This window comes from Balearica regulorum, chromosome 2 (genome assembly GCF_011004875.1).
Source record: "Balearica regulorum gibbericeps isolate bBalReg1 chromosome 2, bBalReg1.pri, whole genome shotgun sequence".
Taxonomy (NCBI): Eukaryota; Metazoa; Chordata; class Aves; order Gruiformes; family Gruidae; genus Balearica; species Balearica regulorum.
Genome location: NC_046185.1, coordinates 115,565,022 through 115,588,158, shown reverse-complemented (window position 1 = coordinate 115,588,158; position 23,137 = coordinate 115,565,022). Strand labels below are relative to the sequence as shown.

Genomic DNA, 23,137 nt, shown 5'->3' with positions numbered 1-23,137 from the left:
AGAAAATGTCTTTTTTCTTAGCATCTAGTCTAACAGGTGCAGCTCTGCCTATAAGCTGCCCAAAACATCCAGCTGTGCTTGCAATGAAACGTTACAATCTGAGATCATCAGAGGAAAGGAGTCCTCGCCGAAGGCTGTAAATAAAAGGAGAAGAATGTAGTGGCTTTGGGCCTTTTGCCCAAGCAGATAAACCTTGACTGCTGTTGCGCCTTTGCTTTCTTAAGAAGCCCCAAGTGCTGTTTCCAGTCAGAGAAGAAAGAAGTCCTCCGCTGTGACCCTTGTCATTGGCCATGGCTGTTTCAAGCTGGAGTTCACACCGAAGGCCAGCAGAGCCAGGACTGAACCCGCAGCGTTGCTTCTTTCCATGTGCAACCCCCCACGCTGTCGTCCACACGCGACTGCTGATTGCTCTAGCCCAGTCCTACGCGTTTCCTCCTCCGCTGGTGATTTATGAAGGCTTTTCATTACTCACACCCTGTTTCCCAGTGCTTGTGTCCTATGAGGAGCCCTCTGCGTTAAAGTAAGAGTTGAAAAGGCAAGAGGGGACAGGAAGGTAATAAGTAACTGGGTGATGGTTAATTCAATTAGCTTTCCAGGAGCTAAGAGACAAGAAATCTCACACACTGTAAGGAGAAGTCACTTCTCAGGAAATCCTTATGGATCATTGTTCCTATGGAGCAGGAAAACAAGCCTCTCACAATAGAAAATATCTTCCCATCAGCAGCATTAGAAAATGATAAAGCAACCAAACTGTGGTAGAGTGAGTCATCACTCAACAATTTTTCTTCAGCACTTTCCCAGTGATTGCTAGCAAAGGTCATGGGTTGCTAAGCCAGAGTTTGGAGACTCTAAGATGGGAAGGGCCACCAGGAAGCCCTGATGCTGACAAAGATGCTGACTTCTAAATTTCAGTTAAGCTCAGAAGTAGAGTCTCAGGGGGAAGATCCATCTTCCTTGTTCTAAATTAAAGACTTACGTTCAGCAAATCTGAGGGAAGTGTTGTGGTTGCTATGGATAAAATGTATGTGGGGTCCAAAACTCAGAATTCACTCTTTTAGTAAATAAAGAGCAAAAGACGACAGAAGTTAAAAGAGTGTAGTGCTGCCACATCTCCTGCTGAGATACTCAATTTCAGGTTAGTTCCAGATTATGACACAGAAAGTCGCTTTGACTGTGGTGTTCCCCTGCCTGTCATGATAATCCGTCCCTAACGTCCTTCTGGTCCACTGAAGTGCCTAAGCTACAGAAGGTCTTCAAGCCATCACTCAGCTCCCTCTTCATTCCCTATTTGAACTAAGTAATTAATTTACCACCTGTAAATCTGTGGTGGTAGTAGGAATTACATTCAAAAAAGGAAAAACACTGCTTTTTGCTTCATTTCTCTTAAAACTAAGGTCCTACAGAGGTGTCATATTCCCTTCCTTCCTGCAGATGTAGGCTTGTCTAAAATAGCCAGCCTCTCCTAACATTCAGTTATCTATGGTGTAGCACCATTGCCTATTGCAACACTGAGAACAATTAAGATAAGACGTCAGTGTTTTATCACTGTGTGGTCTAACCTTACTTAAAGCAAGCCTGGTTGAGGCAGTAGTAAAAAAAATACCAATGCCTAACAGTACCTACCTTTCCTGCCCTAAAGCTCGTATTGCTGTCAACACTCTAATCACAGGGGAAGTCCCAACAACAGAACATGTTGTGGAGGAAAGTCCGGTGAAGATCCAGGTTTTGGAGTTACACTGGGACAGCAGGTATAAGGAGAGGAAGAAAACTGGAGCTAGATTTCATGTCCATTGTGTTCTTGTCTTTCTGCAATATACCTGTGAAAAATGATAGAAAAGTGCTCTGGTAATGTTAATCAACCACTAATGACCTCCCATGCTCAAGGGAGTTTACAGCTTTCATGGAGGTGTCTGGCTTTTTTTTTCAAGATTACAAGGAGTTTTTTCTTTTCTGTGTTTCATGGAGATTTGATTCACTGTGATTTCCCCCTGCAAGGGTAGAGCAGCAAGCTGTGCTCGGGTAGAGCTTCTATCCTGAGAATGTCCAGACGTGCCCCATTCCCCTAATGAGATTATTTTTACTCTGTCTTAAGGGTATTTTAGGTCTTCCACAGAAACGGAGGTTTAGCTTCATACCTTACAGGCATATTATATATACAAAGATTGATGCTGGCTGCATACAGTACTGCCTAAAGTATGTCAGAAATATGTAATGCATGATAAACAGAAAGATGTGCTTGGGGTTTTGATCATCTTTCTTCTCAGTGAGGTATTTCAGGACTTCAACTAAATGCACATGTCTTACATTAGAGAAGCTTAGCAGGCTCAGAATATGTATATCCCCGTTTCCCTTCAGCCTGTGAAGCTGTATTACTACCAAAGCTGAGTAAAGTATCTTTATTGAGTCAGTGTAAACAGCTCCTATTCAGCTCTCAGCCCTGCAATCACACTACTGGGTGTTTTTCTTTCTTTCTTTTTTTTTTTCCTTTTTCCTGCAGCTTTTTTCTTTTTCGGAAATAAGAACCTTCTCATGCCTGTTGATTTCATCATTCAGGAATTTAATTCAGCAGTCACCTTAAAAGGCCATTCATTTAGAATTTAGGGAGGAGTGCATTTGCTTCCTTTGCAAAATGTGATGTCAAGGCTTATATTTCCCCCCCTCAACTCATCTTAAAATAGGAAATGCAGAAAGAGGAGGTTCCACGGTAGAACACAGCACACATTTATATGGTCACCTAAATGAACAGAGCTGAAAGACTCACAAGTAACATGTTTCTCACTGAACATGAGGACACTGGATGATCTTTCTGAGGATCACAGGTATGGAAAAAAACAAAATCTATTTCGGCAAGGTGCTGATTCAAGCTTCTTAATTAGCCAGCTAAACAGATCAAAGATCAAAAAGAAGTCAGATGAAAGCTAAGTGCTGGTGTGGCTGCAATTCCTCTCCTAACTATCTGGTTCCCAGATTACAATGATGTCAGGCTGTATCTGTCACAATTAACATGGGGAGGAGGAGGATAAAACAAAAGCCTGTTTACTGTAGGCTTCACCACAACAGCTTTTGTATAGGTTTCTCCAAACGAAATCAGTTACTGTAGGTGAGGCTGGTGGCTCCAGGTATTATTAGTTGTCTGCACATCTCATTACAAAGCCGTGTTTCCACTGATAACTTCTGAGTTCAGCTCCTAGAATTGAACCATTGAGAGCTGTTTGGCTCTACTAGGTACACACGTGTACGTGTGGCTGTACTTTTCAGACACAGGATAAAAGTGAAATGTGTTTCTTGCTCAGGTCAAAGGGGTTTGGAGTGAGGATTTGCAGTCAGGAGGTGAGGGGGGAGGAGGGAGGAAGTGGTCTTTCTGAAAGGGCTCTCTCTTTTACACTCCTTCAGCAAATTCAGCCACAGCTAGCTAAGGCAGAGAGAGGCCTTTGAAAGTTTCCATCTCACACATGCTCAACAGAAACCTCTACAGTTTTAGCAGCTAAACTCCCCGATGATTTTGTCTGCCTTGAGCAGTCCAAATTTAAGACAATTTTTTCACCCCTGCAGTTGTTACGAGGCTCTGCGGCGGGTCATGCTTAACGCTGAGATGAGCAGGGGCACTGCCTGGTTTCCAGCCAGCATCCCCTGGCTGGCACTACAGAGGGAAGGGGAAGCTGCTGGGGAGAAGGAGCCTCAGAACAGTGGAAACTGGCCCCAGAGGTGCCAGGAGGAAGGGCGAGAGGTTTAAATGGGCAGCAGAGATGGGGGGACAATGCTGATGCTGAAGCAAACTGCAAGGCAGAAGTCAGAAGGGAGCTGGGAAGGGAACTGGGGGAGCCAGGAAGTAGCCACAAGCAAAGCCTGGGGCTGAAACCACGTGAGGTGGCACGGAATAAAGCGAGAAAAGCAGCAGGGACAGCAATGCCGAGACAAGGAGAGGATAACGGTGCTGGTCCAGGCAACGAGCTCTGCATGGGTCTGCACCTGCTGTCTGCAGTCCACTTATCTTGGATTTGTTAGGGCCTGGGATTTGCTGAGCAAGAAGATTAGGACTGAGTGGGAAGTTTATGGAGCGGAGGTGAGAACTGGCTCAACGAGAGGTACAGAACTGCAAGCTGCGGGCAAGGAGAAGATGTGGTGTGGATAAATGGCTCCTTGGGTTTAAATGCTGCCTTGGACTCTGTCCCACTGCTCCAGAACTCCTTGCACACCAGGCATATGGTTACCTGGAAGCTCTTCATTTCCTTGGCGATCAACGTGATGCCTGACGTGAGAAAGTACTGAGTGAGAGCTATAACTAAAGTCCATGGGGGCTGAGGTTTTAATATACATAAAAAAATATCATGTCAAGTGCTTAGAAAGATCAGGTTTTAATATCTCAAATTGGATGCCAAAAATTAATTTGTCTTTTCTCCCATTTTTCATCCACTCACGTCGGAGTTTTATGAAAAAATACATTAATACTTGTGAAGTACTCAGATTTTATAGCATTAAGTGTCAGTAAAAAAGTACCTTGGGGAACAAACTATTCTTTCCTCAGAGCAAAATAAAAGAATACAGTGCAGTAAAGTCTGAAGCCCCATTAAACAACCAGGAGAACACAAATCATTACACAGGTGCTTGTTACATGACAGCTCTTGTTCTGTGTACTGGTTGAAGCAGAGCTACTCTGAAAAAAAGTTATGTCTCATGCTACTAGGAGCTGGGTTATCTATGGAAGTACTAATTGGAAAAATATCATCCATTCCTTTTCACTTAATAGCAACAGTGTAAAAGCAGTGGTTTTGAGCTTTCTTCACTTGTAGATGCCTATAAACTTTGCAGGAGACATGCAGACCCTTGGATAGGGACAAGACAAGCAGCTCTTCTGCAGCCCTTGGAAGTCATCTGTGGGTCCCTAGGAGTCTGTAGACCACATGTTGTAAACCACTGTCTCTGACTGTATAGCTCACAAAGGCAAAAAAACCCTGTTAAATCAAGAATTGTTTTCTTGATCTTTCCAGTAACATGATCTGTGTAATAAGAAAGTGTATGAACCATTCAATGCCCTTGCTGCTAGCAGTAATCTTGAAAGAAGGGAACGAGTCTGTTTTGACTTTGCCATATCAGATGTTCTGCCTTAGACTTTGTCTCCTGGTTTTATTTGTTTTTTCTCCCTCGATCGCCATGGCCGTATCTTGCGTTTCCCTAGTTGACCATCATTATTGTACCCCCAGTCTGCGTCAGGATCCCAGTACACCTGGGAGCTCACCTCTGCCAATTTTGTCTAGCTCCTAACCAGGTAGGACTGCAATCCGGTTTAAAGGCTCACATACTCAAACGCTTCCATTCCATTGTGTTGAGAGTGTTATTTGATTCTGCAAAAACAAACATTATGAAGGTGTTTCCCCTCAGAGTTTGGGAACTTCTGTCACCAATGTGCAAGGATCTGCAATTACAGCAATGTTCCCTTCCATCCACCACAGCTGTCTCCAGCAATGTTCCCCCTCATTAGGAAACTATCCTATAATTTAAGATTAGAACTGGAACATAAGGCAGTAATTGCCCCTTTCTGTTTGAGTCTTTGGAGAATTTACGTTGTCAAGCTGAGGCGTTTGTTGTGCTTAAACCTTTCCGCCCCTCGGCAATAGGTCTTTACGTGCCTCGTTTGCATCAGCAGTTCCCCTAGTTCAAATGCTGTGAGAGCTCGTTGCAGACAGCATTTGCTTCAGGGAAGCACAAGCCTCTGATTCTCTTGATAATACAGCAGCCACTGATATATATATATATATATTTTAATCACCAGCTGACATTCAGCTTTTTGCTATGTTGGCAACATGTGTCACTTTCCCATTAAGTTATTCTGGCTGTGAAAATTATGGAACAAGAACTGAAAGTGATGTGAAGTGATAGGTTCATTCAGTTTTCCATTCTGACTATCTGCTCGTTTCTGGAATATGGAACGAGGCACATATATCTTTATTCATTACCCTTTAAAATGACACCTTTTTAAATTTCGTTAGTTCCATCTATGTGATACATGAGAACTTCCTGAGCTGACAATATGCCACTGCTGCCTATAGATGACAATCTTAGTAATAGGTGCTGGGCTGGTGGCAAAGGATGTAGCTCCTTGCTCCCTTATTTCTGCATTTTTGTTCTTCTAAGCCCTGAGCCCTGGCTGCTCTCCTCTGAAAAACTCCGTGTTTACTAGCAGAGTTATAACAACACATAGATAATATAAATTTGCCAGCAAGCTCCTTTTGGCTATTTATTTTTATTTCAATTTGCAAAACATAAAAAAGGATGTATTCCAGGCTGTGAGCACATTTAACAAAGGATCAAAAAAGCAGACCAACCCCTAAGAGCTTTAGGAAACCACTAGCTTTTTCCCACATGCCAGGGCTCTTCGTCAGATTTTTTGACACTAGCAAAGTGGACAAAAAGGGCTTGGTGTGGATGGGCTTGGGACAGAGGTCTAACACGTGTGAACACGGGCTCAGAGCGCTTAAGCTGTTGGCTTCTCCAGTCTTTCTGCCTCTTGCCTCAGTGTTTGCGTGGCGGAGGAGTGCACGTACAGACACAGGTGCATACATGCGCACGTCATGCTCCAGGTACATGTATATCATCCACGTATTGGGAGTTATGCTGTGAGTAGCTACTCATTGCCTTAGCTGTTCCTGATGTTTCCTGTTCCAGCTTTTCCCCACGAACCACCACCATTAAGTTACTTTCGTTTTACTGCCAGCACACAACGCAATGCAAAAGATAAATTTCTAAGTTCCACACATAATTTATAATGATTTCTTTCCAATTACACCCAGTTAGTGTGGATAAACATTTCCCCAGAAGACAAAACACTAAACCACATTCTGGTATTCGCCTTGACTTTTTGGAGAGGTTTTTACAAAGTGATCTGCTGCTTCATGGGAAGAAGAAAATTCCATTTCTGAAAATCAAGCCTTTCTTTTAGAGAAACCCGTGCAGTTTGCATTTGCTGACTCTCTTCATGTGTTGCCAATGAGTGGGGATGGCCTGAGCTTGACTTTTCCTTTCTCATTATATTTGGTGCGTGTTTGCTTCCCTCGTGGGCTGTGTTTTGAATGTGTTTGTTTAGTTTGTCATAGCTTGACATACTGACTTCTTTATTCTTTCCCTTCTGAGTTTGCTGCCTATTTTATTTCTGTCTTGCATCTGCACTGTGCTTTGCTTTTCTCAGCTGGGTTTAGCATCCTGATTGTATGAGGATGTGCCTTTTTTGTCATTTTAACCTCTTGAGGGTTAGTGCTCTGTTGAAGAGAGAGACTGCAGAGGGGAAGTCCAAAAATTAAAACCCTAACATAAAGTCCTACTGACAGCAAAAAGAAAATTAATAAGAAAAAAAAAAGTATATGCAAAACTAAAATTAATAAAACAGGCACAGGATTTAAAGTGTCACATAATTTCTTCCCACAGACATAATCCAGATGTTACTCAATAAATGTTTGAATATAAAAGAATCATATTTAGTGCATTGTATAATCACTGTATTTTTTGAGTTCAAATATGAAAAAATCCAGGTTCAGTAATGTACACCTTTCACAGGAATCCAAACCTTTCTTATCATGGTTTACAGCCATTGTGCAATATGATCCTCTTATCTCTGGTAAAAGTCTGCAAGGTTTATCAGCTTTTGACACAAATGAACTTAAGACCTGGCTGCTTTTCCAGAGAAGCTATCTGGGATCAATGAGGTCATTCTAAAGATGAAAACTATCTGCATTCCCTGCAGAAATATCTGAGAGGGTCATACTGGTTATCTTCCTTGCTTCACATCCCCTCGTGGAAAGCTAGTTGTCAATATTTGTGTCAATGGGATGTCACCTGATAAGATACCTCAGATTTTCAAAATGAGCAGTATCTCATGTATCTCATAATCTGTACTGAACATTACAATCATCCAACTATAGCCAAGCCTGGGAATAGTGAATGTCAGAAGGAGAAAAGCTAACTCAAAATAAGTTTGAAGAAAAGATGAGTAGGGCTGACAGATGGTACAGCACTGTAAAGAAATCACGATTTTCCCCTCCTTCCATCAGTTGCTAAGGAAAGATTATGTATGAGAGAGTATCAAGAATATCAGCATTCAGGTAATACTTAATTCTGAACATCCATGAAACCATCTTACATTCCTTCCATCTTAATCCAACCTGCATCTTGGGACTGCGGCATTCATCCTTGTGACTCTTTATTTTTAAGAAGATGGAAGATGGGAATGCTCTGCCTTTCAAACTGACCAGAAAGCTGCTCAGAAGCGTTAACCAGTCCACCATGCAGTTATGCATCTCTTGAGCTGCAAAGGCAAATGGGAACACGTCAGAACATATTTCCCTGCAGTTTAGTGACTCCACATTCAGTGGCTGCTTTAAACCAGAACAATGATCTTTCTCTTTTCGGCTTTCCACAGGATAGGGTTCAACCCCATTAATGATTGTATTTCCCTCCCTCCCACTCCAAGGACACTTGCTGAGAGGGGATGATGGAATTGTCATGACTGCAATGAAACTCAGATCAGTTGAGCAGTCACTGGAGGCAAGTTTTTGGGTCAGAGCACAACAGTGAAGGCGAGGACAGACAAACGTGACTCCAGCTTGTTTCCCAGACCTTCCTCAGGATGCACTGCCTCCCTTATTCCACATAACAAAGACTTAAGATCCTCCTTAAGATTCCTCTCTTTTGGCTTGACTTTGACTTGACTTTAATGAACTAACTTCCACCCTGGTGTTATACGGCCTCAGTCTTTGCCTTGGTTTTTGTTGTGCAGTCTGTAACTTTCTCAGTCAGACTGCAAACTCCATAGTAAACCGTTATAGCAGTAAAGTATAAAGTGCAGAGTATTACAGCACCTAAATGGTATCTAAAGCACACCTACGGTGTTCTATGAATAATAACCTAGCCAGCCATAATAATGAATTGCATAAATAGATTACAAAAGGGTAGGAAGTAGAACTTGTACTTGCAGAATGGCCTCTGCAACAGGGTTGGAATACTAGCATAGCAGGGGTTTTTTTTGTAAAAAGTAGTGGTAAAAGAAAGTTAATTTTAGTTTTGAGAGGATCTCTTGTGCAACAAGAACCCTCTGTATGTATTAAGCATGCAGAAGAGAGTAGTGCCATCACAACAATACAATGAACCAGATGCACCCAAGCTCTGGTCAAATTAAGATGCAGTCAAGAATTTTAAACATCACGCTACACATTTTATCTAAAGCATTTAGTAGCAGACAGAAAACCTCTTCACTTGGTGAGAGGCCGTAACATATTTCTAAAGCAAGAAATATCACAGACAGAGCTGTCACCAGTGAAAAACAGTTTGGACTCAAGTGAAAGAACTGGTAAAAAAACGATGATAGGAAACCATTATAGGACACTGGGGGAGGATGAGAAAGCAGAACAGGAAATGTTTATGTAGATAAAGGAAGCCTGCAAAACAACTACAATGAGGATCACAGGAATTTCAGTCGGCCTGTCACTGAGGGGAATTGTAATTAGGAAATATCAAGTAAGTGTGAAAAGCTGAATCGTCTTGATACAGTTTATGAATGTGCAGCTACAAATAGAGAAGCAATGGCCTCAGAAAGCTCACATCCTTGCTTTATCTCCAACTCCAAAATAGTACAGGTCTGAAAGAATCAGTTTATTGACCTTCTGGGTTATACTACCAGCTCTATTTTCTCAGGCCTTCTGCAGATGGCTGGGGCCTGGTATATTCACAGAGGATGTGGTTAATTTAACTTCTGGGGATTGACTCTTGTCATGTTTGTGGAGGGCATGAACCATAAATTGTTGGAAAGACAACTTTGAAAGCTATGAGATAGTTAAGTCTTTATCCTTCTGGAAGGAGAAGTGGCTATATGTTTTTACCACCTGAGTTATTCTTAAATAAAGTTGTAATATATGATAGGCAATAACTAGTCAATTTTGGAAATGACAAAGTACACTAACAAAAGTTTAGTTCCATTTGCAGTTAAAAAAAAATCAGGTACGAAACCCATCCTGCTGCCAGCAGTACCATCTTGGCTTCTGTGACGTTTAAATTCTCCACTCCAAAAGTGCAGTTAGGAATGTGAGGCTTTGGCAAAACTTCTCTGTGTGGCAGTTGTAAAGAAGAACAGTTAAGTGACAATTACTCAGTTGACATTAAAGCATCAAGTGTTGCAGCATTGGTCTTCTATCCATCCCTAGCTTTTGCTCGCCTTCTGCTCAAGCTTTGTGTGTCTGCAGCACTGCTGCAGGCCTTCCTTTGCCAGGGGTTTCCACTGGGTCCTTCCAGTTGCCACTCAACTGCCTTTGATGCTTGCCTTGTCCAAAACCAGTGTGTTCTGCCATGGGGCCAGCATAAAACAGGTAGAAGTCCCCTCTGGTGATGGATTTAAACTGACTCAAGGAACATCATCCATACTAAAGGGACTGCGGCCAGGAAATAAGAAGAGTTGCAAGAGTAACCACCCAATATTTATGGGTGGTAGCTGTAAAATTTATTGCACTAGACTTCATTTTTACAAAGATTCATGGGAAAAAGCATCTGGTACGTTCTAGTTCGTAGCACACATGTCTGCTAGTGTATCATTCTGTACAACAATAATCACTTTAAGATCAGTCCTGACTTCATTCAGTATTACTACTATAACACAGATTACTCCTTGACATCTGCTAAAATTGATACCATATTTTTTATAGTCTTTTATCTTTTCTGGTCTTTATTTGTCCTGGTGAAAGATGATCTTGTTTGATATTTCTCAAGACATAATTGTTGTGTCTGGAGTCATCATTGTTTGTGTAACAGGGATTGCACTTGTGAGACTTGCAGGGGAATAGAATGAGCACTGATTTTATAAAGAGACTGTGATTCACTAAGGTTTTGATGAAACTGTTGGAGAAAAGTGCAGATAGTTAATTCTACTTTCTTCTGGTTCTGTGTGTACACTGGTCTCCAAAAGCTATGCAGAAAGGTTTTCAAGAACAAGCTCTAATCAAACCTTTTCCTAGGAAACTCTCGTTAGCAGCCTACAGAAATGACTGCTTTATTTTAATGAACCCTTTCAGCAGTAAGTATCACACAACTGTTTTCATAATCTCAAAACTCTTATTTAAATAGCTGTGACAATCAAGCCAATTATGCTCCCATGGACCAATTTTTAGTTATCTTTGGTCGGCTTCCACTAAAAACATATTTGTGTCCCTTTGCTGTCAGCCGAAATATTTTTTGGAATTCAGTACTATTTATCTCACTAATTACCCTTTAACTTGCTTTTGCTTATTTTTACAAATTTCCCTTTTTTTCCCCTACTAGATTATTTATTTTTTTAAGGCTTACTACTTATTGTTTCTACTGACCTTTGGATCTCTCAGCCTGTGAGGTTCTGGGATATTTTTCCTATTTAAAATCCAGAAGAAGACATTTCAGTTTCCTTCCCCCCCCAAATATTTTCTGCCAGCAATTTCCTGTTATACAACTGCTTAATTTTGTTTCCCCAACTCATAGAAATTCATGTTAAAATAGGAGTAGGGGAGATTCTTTTGGCAGCCTGCCTCCTGAACTCTAGAAATGCCACTTCACATAGTCCATGCTTTGGATGGTTGAGTGAGTTCCAGAGAATATCACTGGGAAGACAAACCTGCAGACTGAAGCCTGTTAATTTGAGGAGAGGGGAAGCCATCCTCAAAATTGCTTCATCCTGATCATCACATGTCTGTTTTATTCCGAGTGCTTCATCTTGGCAAAGTAATTCATTCTCTTCACCACTTTGTTTGTCTGTCACTGTCATAACTCAGCCAGCAGGCACTAATAGTGCTGGTGAATTTTGTGACACTGGCACCCATTTACTAACAAGCGCTTTAAGATAAGGCATACAGACAACTCTACGGTTATTAGATAGTAATGTCTTTAGATCTGTGTTTACCTGGGTGTCCTTTAAGACAGGAATCTGGCTGGGAAAGGATGGCTCTGTTGTCACTTCATGGTCATCTACCGAACATGACAATACTAATTATATAACTGAGAAGTCCTAAAAGCATTAGTCTTTCCTAAGTGAAAATAAACTGCAAGTTGACACTCGATCTTTGTATGGAAAATGTTAAAATTCACAGCAGGTTTCCAGACGTCTGCTTCCCAACTGTTTTTAAAATCTAGGTCATTATATATAGGTGGCATCAGATAAGTCTCAGAATGTTTTAAACAGCAAAATGGGTCAGCTTTCTTTAAAGCTTGTCATGATCTAACACAAGTTTTTCCATATGTGTACAGTCCAAGAAAGGTTAAATATCTCTCTTGACCCCTCACTGAGTGTAAATTTTTGATGTTCCATGTTCTCATAGCTCTGTAAGGCAGCATTTTGTAGGTAAATTCCCTTGCTATTTCCATCTGTTTGAAGATTTTTGCCATCCAGTATGAAACCTACGATGATCTAAACCCTATCTTCTTCCAGGTCATTCATTGCCACACGCTGTGCAGTCATTCCTTGACTGTAGATATTTTCCATGAGCTGAAACATTTGATGTGCCTCAGCTACTACTGTTTCTTTGATTTCGTTATTGTTCTGCTCATTATATTGGCCCAGCTTGGGACTCAAATTGTGCTTCCAAAATGAGCCCCACTGCCAGTGTGTAATTTTACACATGCTTGCAAACAATTTTCAGACTAGTGAGCAACACACATTAGCCTAAGCCATGGCAGAACAAAGGTACGGGGTAGTGCAGTGTTGGAATGGGCTCCTGGATGGGCGCTGCTGGGAAGTAGCAAGGGGTTTGATGGGGAGAGATGGTCTCCAAGGCTGACAGTACCATCCATAGGGAAGCAGAAAGACACTGGACCCAGATGATTTCAGTGGCAGAAGGTTGCTGGATAGGCAAGACATTGCTATGTGAGGAAAGCAGTGGATGCTCTGACTCTTAGACTTTATACAGGTAGAAGTTACTTTACCTGTGGAGCACAATGTTGGAAGGGATCCTGCCGTAACTGGCTACAGACCTGTCAGCTTGGGAACCTTCATCCTGGTTCCCTTGGCCTGGATCAGTTCCACTGCTTAGGGGCAGAATCCAGTCACAGACAGGACACGATTACATGCCTCAGCAATAGAGCCACGGGGGCACCTAGCAGCCCCAAGACAGAACTACAAGCCAAAATCCTGCCACATTCTCCCACAGCCAGCCTGAGTGCCTGAGAATCCAGCTGAGAGCCAGGCCAGCATGAGAAGGTCCCTGCTGGTCTGAGTGAAATGCATGACATTTGGCAACTCTATTGCTCTGTGGGCTATTGAAACCCATAAAAAGACTGCAGTGCCTTCAGAGGACTGCGGATCCTGCCTACGGGCACCTTTCCGTGTGCTGGGACAGCACTGCAAGAACTCAGATCATATCACCACCTTCTGAACCACCTGCAGTTGAAAGCCTTTACTATGCCTTTTCCTAAGCTTTGTACATCTGCTGCTTATTTTCAAGTACTCGCCCACAATCGCCAAAGAATAAATTTGTCTCTTTTTTCATTTCTTTCCATTGCAGCCAATACAATCTCCTTATGCCTGTTGCAAATTCCTCCACCACTGAGCTCTTCCGTCATCATGCTGGCTTGTGTTTTTAGGGCAGAGGGGAAGAGGGTTTTGTGTGGTCATTTAATGCATGAGAAAACTCATTAATAGATTCTCTGGGTAGCCGAAATGTTGTTTTTATCTGCAGAATAGAGAGAGCCTAACACTGCAAGCTTCCTCCTGCTGCCCTGGCAGTCTCCTGCAAGTCCAATTTGGTGTGACTGTTTTTTTGGAAGGAAAGAGTAGCTTGAACTCTGTGCTTATTCATTCTCGTTGCTGGGGCTGATCAATGAAGCAATTGTATTTTTTGGTGATGTGAGCGCCGGCGTGTTTTAAACTGACAGGAAACCATTCACACATACAATTCGTAGGCTACCAGGTGAGAATGAGAAGGAACCAGGGCAGTGACTATGAATATGGACTAGATCTGAGGCCACAACACAGCTGAAGAAACTCACAGCCCACTTTTAAACAGTTGGTCCGTAGTGGCTTATTTGTGATTTCACAACCTGTTGCTGTGAAATTAAGGTGATGTCAACAGCAGATGATAATTACTTCAGCTAAGTTGTATAAAACAGATAGACTGCTCAACCAGAGCCTTAAAATTATTTTGTGAAACTAACAAATAATTACATAAATAAACAACAATGTGTGCAAATTGAATCACTTTAAACCAACAAAGTGCAAAGGTCTGCATGAGCTGTCAGTGGCTCCTTACATCCCTGGGGAAAGGCGCTCTCTCTCTTGGCCACTGAAAGGCATTTTTCTTCCCTGAAGATGGCTAGAAGCAATACAGCCATCTACTGACTGACAAGGTTAACCACAGCATGTTTATGTGCTCGTCATTTAACTCGCTGTTTCCATCCTAAAATTGTGGCCCATGGAAAACTGGTTTTCAGCAGCAGCTAATTACTGAAGCACACAATTAATAGCTGATTAGTAACTTGCCGACTCTCCTTATTACTCATTGCTTTGACATCTGGTTAGGTAGCTGTGTGTATAAGCACTCCTAAGTATGTGCCATATATTTTCCCAAGTGTAAGACAGCATCACATCTTGCAGTTGACATGCAAGGGCTCCATTCCCATGTCTCCGCTGCTGCGTAGGGCTAAGAGAAAATCATATTCACAATACATTTCCACTGAAGAATGTGACAAGACCCCCTGATGTCTGTGGCTCTCCTGTTCCCCTCCTGACACCTCAGGCTGGTGTTTGCTGAACACTATCACTTTGTAGAAGTTGGAGAAACACTCTGGACACCAACGCAATGTTGACAAAGCAACCTTGCAAAATAAGGGGACAGGAGTCTGTGACTCAGGAATTATTCAGGATATTTAATTGTGTTTAAGAGCTGTTCATAGGTTGTGCGATGAAGCAGGTGTTTGAAAATGGAGCCTGATGTGCAATACTCTGTGTGTTATGTGACTTGGGGGCTTACATGTCCTAGACCATGGAATCTTGCAGGAAGTCCGTGTCTTGCTCTCATTGAAACTCACTGAGAGAGGCTCTCATTGAAACAAACTACTGAAGAACACTTCAAGTTCATACAACTACAATGAAAGATGCAAAAATGGAAATGAGATGAAAGTGGATGAAATACCGCTTTTAAAGACAGTTTGTATTACAATAACATCTAGATCCTGGATGGATGTCAAGAAGTTCCCTTTCACCAAAAGGTTTTTGTACTCCTTAAAGGAAAATGAAACGTTGGTTAATAATCATAGAAGGCTCAGCAGGAATAGTGTGTGTCAGCAAACTGAAGAAAATACCTGGCATACTTGGTGCACAAGTAGCTGGCTGAGCAGTCCAAAAGGCACTCACGAAAACAGAGTGAGGCAGCAGACTATGTGCAAATATAAAAACAGTCTTACATTGTTATGAAATGACTGTAGGGATCAAGACTGACCACAGCAACTGACTCTGCATGATGAGCGTCACGACAGCTTACAGAACGTGGCTTTTACAAATGGTGAATGAAGTCCCACGATCCTCCTTAGGCTTAGGAGGAGCTGTGTGACCCGCAGTGCTGCCATGAAAGTGCTAAACGCTCTATAGGCAGAAGGCTGATTGCAACTGTCGGAGCTAGCTGACCTACATACACACGTATGGTTCCTACCCTTGCTGGAACTGGAGCATCCAGATGTACACGACTAAGACTTCGCTTTGAAGTGTCACTGTGAGGAAACTGGGCCTTTCTTCCTCCTGCAACCACTTCAGCACAGTTCAAATTAAATTTTAACTATGTTTAATCCCTATTGCTTACATAACATACAGGCTGAAATCACCCTTTGCAATTTTTAGACCAAAAGCCAAGGCAAAATACCACTCCTAAGTTATTTTATTGTATCTTGCTATTGTAAATGAGACATTACTATAGATTCTCAGAACACAGTGTAAAGCTCCACGCATATGAGCGACAAGCATTTGAGACTTTAAACTGACTCCAGACTCTCCTATGATATCCAAGAATCTGTAAAAACTTTTGTTATTAAGAGTGTGATATTTAATGGCCAGAGATCAATATCATGCTATTATAAAATCTTATAGCTACAAAAATAGTATTTCAGGCTGAGAAGGTTGTATTTTCCAGAGTACAGATGTCAGGATGACACCTAAAAGACAAACAAGTATAGAGAAGTATTTGGAAACAAAATATTTGGAAGCAAAACCTAAGCCAGCATGTTTCCAGTCAAAACAAATGAGAGTGTCATCACAACAAACGTGAGAGAACAGCTCAGACAGAACAAATTATAAATATACAAAATACATGGATTTCCAGAACAATTGGATCTTGTTTCTGTAAATACTTACGCACAGGAGTTGAATGCATTGAGTTTCCTGGGATTGTTCATGTGTAAAGTTATTAGAGTCTGTAAGTCTCCAGTGATGTGCAGTGACATTTGCAAACCTGTAGGTCTGGAACTTCAAAAATGATAAATTCTTCTGAAGAGCGATAGTTTCTTTTCTACGGACTGACTAACACTTAGCAAGCATTTGGTCATTTTTGTTATAAATAATAAGCCTTATATGTAAAGCTATAAAGCAGAGGCTGAGAAAAGATTAGACATTTCATAATCATTAGATTGGCTGTTCTTAAAGTTCTTCCTCTTATCCGTCACAAAGGCACGCTCTTGGCCTCGCATGCTCTCCCAAGAACTGGTGAATTATTTCTGTGGCTATTTTCAACCTGTGTAACATTGACACACAGGGCATACGGTGGTGGGGGAAGAGAGAAATGCTGAGGGCAGCACTGGGTGGGGGGGTATTGCCAGGAGGCAATGGCTACACCAGAGTTGCAAGCAGGTGCTAATTCCAAGCATTTTCATCACTGTGCTCCCCCTACCCTATTCCCACCTGGACACTTCTGCCATAACCCCACTCCTAACTCCATCCCTTGTGCCTCAGATGCTACTGGAAGAAGGCAGTGGTGCTGGGCCATGCCATGCCCAGAGAGTGGTGAAGAAGGCTTGGAACTAGCAGTGCTGCTCTGCTCTTGCCATTTCCCCACACCATGTCCCAGGAGCTGGGGAGGCACTTGGAGACAAGGAGCACTCTAGTGGTTAGTGGAAGAGCTAGCCTTTCTGTAATAAAAAGCTGGGTATTCACTTATATTTCTTAATTCTTTCCATGCATGTCCTTTCTTGCCCTCACCCCCTAAATTTTGTTCAAACAGAGAAACAGGAATTTGGCCTCATGTCTGTGATTTCTGGATAGCCAGCAACCTGACCGGATGTGCAATTGTGCAGATCAAATGGTGGCTGTCCTGGTAACTGGCCAGTGGACATACACTGATCAACAGCACTTCAAGCGAATATAAATCTGAGGTATCTGGATCATGTCATGCTTACTGCACAGGTGCTAGTTATCTGACTATGTGCCAGGAGATGCCTGTATCTGCGTTTCTGCCTGTGTTGTCCTGAGCTGAAATTAGAGATGCTGGCACGAACTTTATGCAAGATAAGATAAAACACTTTAAAAATATCTGACAGAGCCCTTGTAATGTAAATCAGCAATCTATCAGGTTTCAGAAGGACTTTTCCTTTGAGCATGACAAATTCTGGCTACCATCAAGTCACTTGTTTTCTTTCCTAAGTTTTTACTCCTGAACACAGTCAGAGAAAAAATAGACTATAGGAAGGAGACATTTTTCCAATGACAGTAAATTTTACATGGTTATTGATCCAGATGAGTCCATCACTGCCTCCTGGAGGTGGAAGGGATGATACCCTTATAGGCAATGCCTGAACTTAGCTTGTATGTTACAGAGAACGAAACATTCATCTTTTCAGACTGCGCTTGGGTAGTTCTTAGATGGGGGAGAAGTTATTCCATTCCCCATGTAAGCTGTGCCCTTCCCTAACCAAATCCTTCCTGACACTGCTCCCAACACTGGGGCTTGGCAGTATCTTGAGATAGTAAGTTCCATGGACTAATTATACGCTATTGTTTTATCTTTGTTTCCTCTTAGTTTAATGAAATATCCCTTTGCTCTCAAATTATGAGAGATCCTTTAAGACTTAGTACTGCTACAGTTATGGGACCCAGAACTCTGGGGCAGCATGGACTGTGCCAGGACGTAATGCACAAATAAGCCCCAATTCTGCAGACAGTTATGCACCTACCTCATTTCATACATGTCTGTAAAGCACAGCAGGCCAGTTGCTCAGTCTACAGCTAGGCACTGTGGAGAATGGTCTGTGCCCCAAAGGGCTTAAAACCTCAGAAGAAAGTCAAGCAAGTAACAGAAAACAAGGGAACATTTAGAATGAGCAATAATTTTTCAGGTCTCAGTGTCACTTTATCATATATTACCCTATCAGTGTCTGCGTAGGAATTGACTGCAATTTCTTGCATGTGGGCAGACTGCTAGGTCCCTTAATGTTAATGGGGCGTCACATAAATAAAGAATGCTGCGGATGAAAGCAGAAGCTGGATCACAGCATTGATCTCCTCAGTAGCCTCTTGTGGGCAGTAAGGTCAAAGGCTTTTTGAAAGTTAAAAATCAATTGCATTAGTAGATTTTCTTTTATTCACTGCTCTGCAAAAAAAATCTTCCTTTGTAGCAATGCTGATTTGTCTCCAATTTTTCTTGGTAGTGACTTAGAATTATATGAAATTTAAGAAGACAAAGAATTTGCTAAACAGAATTAGTATTTTTTACAAAGACAAATGCTCATCTAAAAAAAATCATGTTGGTACCTGGTTTTGCTAGATTTCCCATGGCCATTTTAGCAATTTAACTTAAATATTTGAAATTGTGTTTCTTTAGCATTCCACAACAAAACAATTAATAGACATGTATTGGGTTTGTGTGGCAAGGTTTTGGTAGTGGGGAGGGGCTACAGGGGTGGCTTCTGCAAGAAGCTGCTAGAAGCTTCCCCTGTGTCTGATAGAGCCAATGCCAGCCGGCTCCAAGACGGACCCACCGCTGGCCAAGGCTGAGCCCATCAGTGACAGTGGTAGCACCTCTGCGATAACATATTTAAGAAGGGAAAACCAACTTGGAGCTTTTGCAGCCAGACGAGTGAGAAGATGTGAGAAACTTTGCAGACACCAGGGTCACTGAAGAAGGAGGGGGAGGAGGTGCTCCAGGTGCTGGAGCAGAGATTCCCCTGCAGCCCGTGGTGAAGACCATGGTGAGGCAGGCTGTCCCCCTGCAGCCCATGGAGGAAGGATGAGGGGGTGTAAGGATTCCACCTGCAGCCCGTGGAGGACCCCACGCCGGAGCATGTGGAGACACCCGAAGGAGGCTGCGGCCCCGTGGGAAGCCCACGCTGGAGCAAGCTCCTGGGAGGACCTGTGGACCTGTGTAGAGAGGAGCCTGTGCCAGAGCAGGTTTGCTGACAGGACTTGTGACCCCGTGGGGGACCCACGCTGGAGCAGTCTGCTCTTGAAGGTCTGCACCCCGTGGAGGAGACTCACGCTGGAGCAGTTCGTGAAGAACTGTAGCCCATGGGAAGGACTCATGTTGGAGAAGTTGGTGGAGGACTGTCTCCCGTGGGAGGGACCCCACGCTGGAGCTGGGGAAGAATGAGAGGAGTCCTCCCCCTGAGGAGGAAGGAGCAGCAGAGACAACGTGTGATGAACTGACCACAACCCCCATTCCCTGTCCCCCTGCACCGCTGTGGGGGAGTAGGTAGAAATTGGGAGGGAAGTTGAGCCCAGGAAGAAGGGAGGGGTGGGGGGAGGCATTTTAAGATTTGGTTTTATTTCTCATTCCTCTACTCTGTTTTGCTTAGTAATAAATTAGATGAATTCCCGCTCTAAGTTTGGTCTGTTTTGCTCATGACGATAATTAGTGAGTGATCTCTCCCTGTCCTTATCTCGACCCATAAGCTTTTTCATTGTACTTTTTCTCCCCTGTCTAGTGAAGGAGGGGAGTGATAGAGCGGCTCTGGTGGGCACCTGGCCCCCAGCCAGGGTCAACCCATGACACCGTGTAACACAGCTGTCTAGCTCTTTCATACTGCAGTTTTAAAGGATAAAAAAAGGTCCATTTAAGTTCTGTCCCAGAATGCTACTGCTCACCTAAAACTTTTCTAACCCTGCAGCTGTTTAACCAGCATATTTTCTGTTTGATTCTCCTTGAAGCAATAAGATACCACGACATTCTCTTACCTGTAAGTCTCTTTTGAAGCATCTCACATGTAAGAGGAAAATTTACGGATAACTGCTATTCCTCTTCAGTCTTGAAGCTATCATCAGGGAAAAATTATTTGCAGATGAATCACATTTTCACTTAACCATTTCAAGAAGTTATTCCTTACACATTTGTTGCCAACTGGACTACCACTGCTAGTTACATTGCACCCAGGAATACGTGTTTTCAGGATTAGTCAATAAAACCATCTTCACGCCCCTGTTAGAAACCAGATTATTTGGCCTTGCAAGATTTTATTCCAGAAGTTAAATGTTGAAACTGCATAGCCCAGCTGAAGTTGTTGGAAGTCCAATTCCATGTTGCAGTCCATCTGCTAGTCACCTACTGCAGACGAGTGGGGCCTTATAGTGTCACATTCTTTACAGGCCATTTGCAAGTGAAAGCACCTAGTTCTGAATTTCCCTCTCAGCTTGCTCCATTTGAATTCTCTGGTGGCTAGAAAGGAAAAAGCATATTAGCTTTCTTATCAGTAGATATGCTTGTAAGGTCTCTCTCTTAATAGCCCCTTAGTTCTTGAAACCATCAGTATTGTAATACCTGAGACTGCCACCCCTTGTGGAAACTGGCCACTAAGCTCAAAGGTTAGGGGAGTTTCAACTGGTACATATAGGAAACACCAGTGTGTAAGTCCTGAGAAACAACTGAGAAGCCCTTTATTATATTTAAATATATATGCATTTCAGCTTGTTTGCTTACAGAAGTATCAGGACTGACAAATTGTATACCTCTCGTTGAAAGACATGTAGTCAAACCTGTTTGTCAGTGTTGCTAGTATGGCAACAAAAAGACTTCCAGAGCCATTTTTCCTCATGGAAATCCATTATGGAAATTCCTATTAGTACTGCTGGGAATTAGCAAGATTTCTAGTATAGAAGAGATGATATACACTTCCAGAGTGAGAAAACCCATGTGAACATGAACTTTCCCTTAGTTTTCTTCAGGAATAAACCTCTTTGGCTTCATGTATACAACTGACAGGAGCACAAACCCACTCTTTCCTCCTTGTACATCAAGTTTTCCAGATCATTAAATGAAATGTAAATTCTGTGATTTAGAACAGAAAATCCTGGCAGGGGCTGAAATATCGATTTTCTCAAAGCCATTTGTTCTGAAGAAGGAATGTGGGAATCCTTGTCATCTTTTCATGGTAAGGAAGAGTTTTTAAAAAGTCTTGGTGAAAACTGATGTTTCTGAGCATACAGATTCTCAAGTTGTTTCTGGTGCCGTCCCACATACCCGAGGTCAGTAATTTCCCATGACCCCAACTATTAGTATAAATAGCAGAAGAGGCTGAATTCATTAGTTACAACCCAGCTTGTAACTCCTATGATTTTACTTAGAGTGCCTAAACTGAGCCCTGCTGGTTTGTACAGAGGAATGAAAGAAAAAAGTGATCCAAAATTTTTAGACCACACACAGACTATCCTATCAGAAAACAAACAAACAAATTCCAAGAAAGAGAAGATATTTTACCAGCAGTAACTTGAGATTTTGATCTAGTCCAACTTGATAAATGGATATCAGCATAGATTTATCATACAATGTATCTTCTGTGCCTAACTTTTAGTTAAGAACCTAGAGATACAGGATCTTATATGCTCTGAATTTTTCCTTGGATAGTCTAATGGCTGTATAAGAAGCCTAAACTCTCAAATCAGATACCTGTTTTAGCTACCTCAAGAGTCAGAAGATGATGCCTCAGTCTTTCCTAACATTTTAATGCATGAATTCCTTTATTTAGAAAAATTAATAAAGTTTTGGAATTCTTAAAGATGATTTGCCATATTTTTTCCTCTGAACTACAGTGCAAATATGCAAAAAGATTACTGTGGCTTTGTCAAGATATGCCAAGTCAGACAATTATTAAGAATAATGACATCATTTCTTGCATGTTAAACTACCAAATGGCCTCTTGGTGTGACACTTTAAATAAATACTTCACAATGTATATTCATAAAATGTTTTCTGGAATGTAAATTAATGTCAAACTGGTTTTACCAGGTTTTTAGTCCTAAAATGAGATCACCCCAAGTGTAATTCTGATCCCTGAGGGCCTGTGCACAGTACAGGGATCTGTTCATAGAGCTGCGACAACACGCAGCTCCTAAGATGACACCACAGAGGAGACCTTATTGTTCTCAGGTTGTGACTCCGCAGATTTCTTGGTCATCCCAAGTCTGGAGTTTTTTAAAGTAGCTAATGGGTATGTTATAGAAATATTATGTGTATGTAAGTGGTCAAATTGTCAAACAATAAAATTGCAACCATCCTAAATGCAAAGTTTAAAACTTACCATTCGCCTTGTGTTTTGTTTATTAATCCTTGCAAGTTCTCATCTAGCTGATCCATTTTGGTGCATCACCCTATGTACAAATATTTGACTAGTGCTTGGAAATTCTCTTCTATTCTTGGAAATTCTTGGGAAATCCAAGTTACATGCCCTGGTAAAGGCAGCATATTCAGAATTTCAAATGCAAATAATTGTTATATAACAAGGGAGCGAGCTGGGAAACCGGTATCAGTATGTCAAATATTACATTTGAAGGTGTTGTCAAGTACCGGTTGTCCACATTTATGATTTGATAAGCCATCTCAAGCATACCAGGTGCTGCAGAAACACAGAGGTCCCATGCCTCACCTCGAACACAAGGTATGTGAAGGAATGGTTTAGGAGAAAATAATTAGAAGTCAATAAACATAAAAATTATTTTCTCTGCTTTTGCAAAGTCTCACATTAGCTGTTGTTTGTATCCAGGTTTTATTTAAAAGAAAGAATTAGGTCCTGGTTGCTAATGATATTCCTTCAGGCTCTTCTTTCTATCTTTCCCTTCAGACACTGGAGTTCCCTAGGGTCCTCTCTTTATTAGCAAACTTTTCTGTGCCTCATTCCTTGTTCATAGTGCAGAGCTTAATGAAAGGTACGATTCTTTGGTATTGAAGGACATTAC

At 42.0% G+C, this 23,137-nt stretch overlaps 1 protein-coding gene across 1 annotated transcript in view; it reads right to left on the bottom strand.

The window, feature by feature from the left end:
• SEPTIN7 (septin 7) overlaps positions 1-23,137 on the bottom strand; it is a 283,522-nt gene that overhangs the window by 93,727 nt on the left and 166,658 nt on the right. The gene's annotated exons all lie outside the window — the stretch shown is intronic.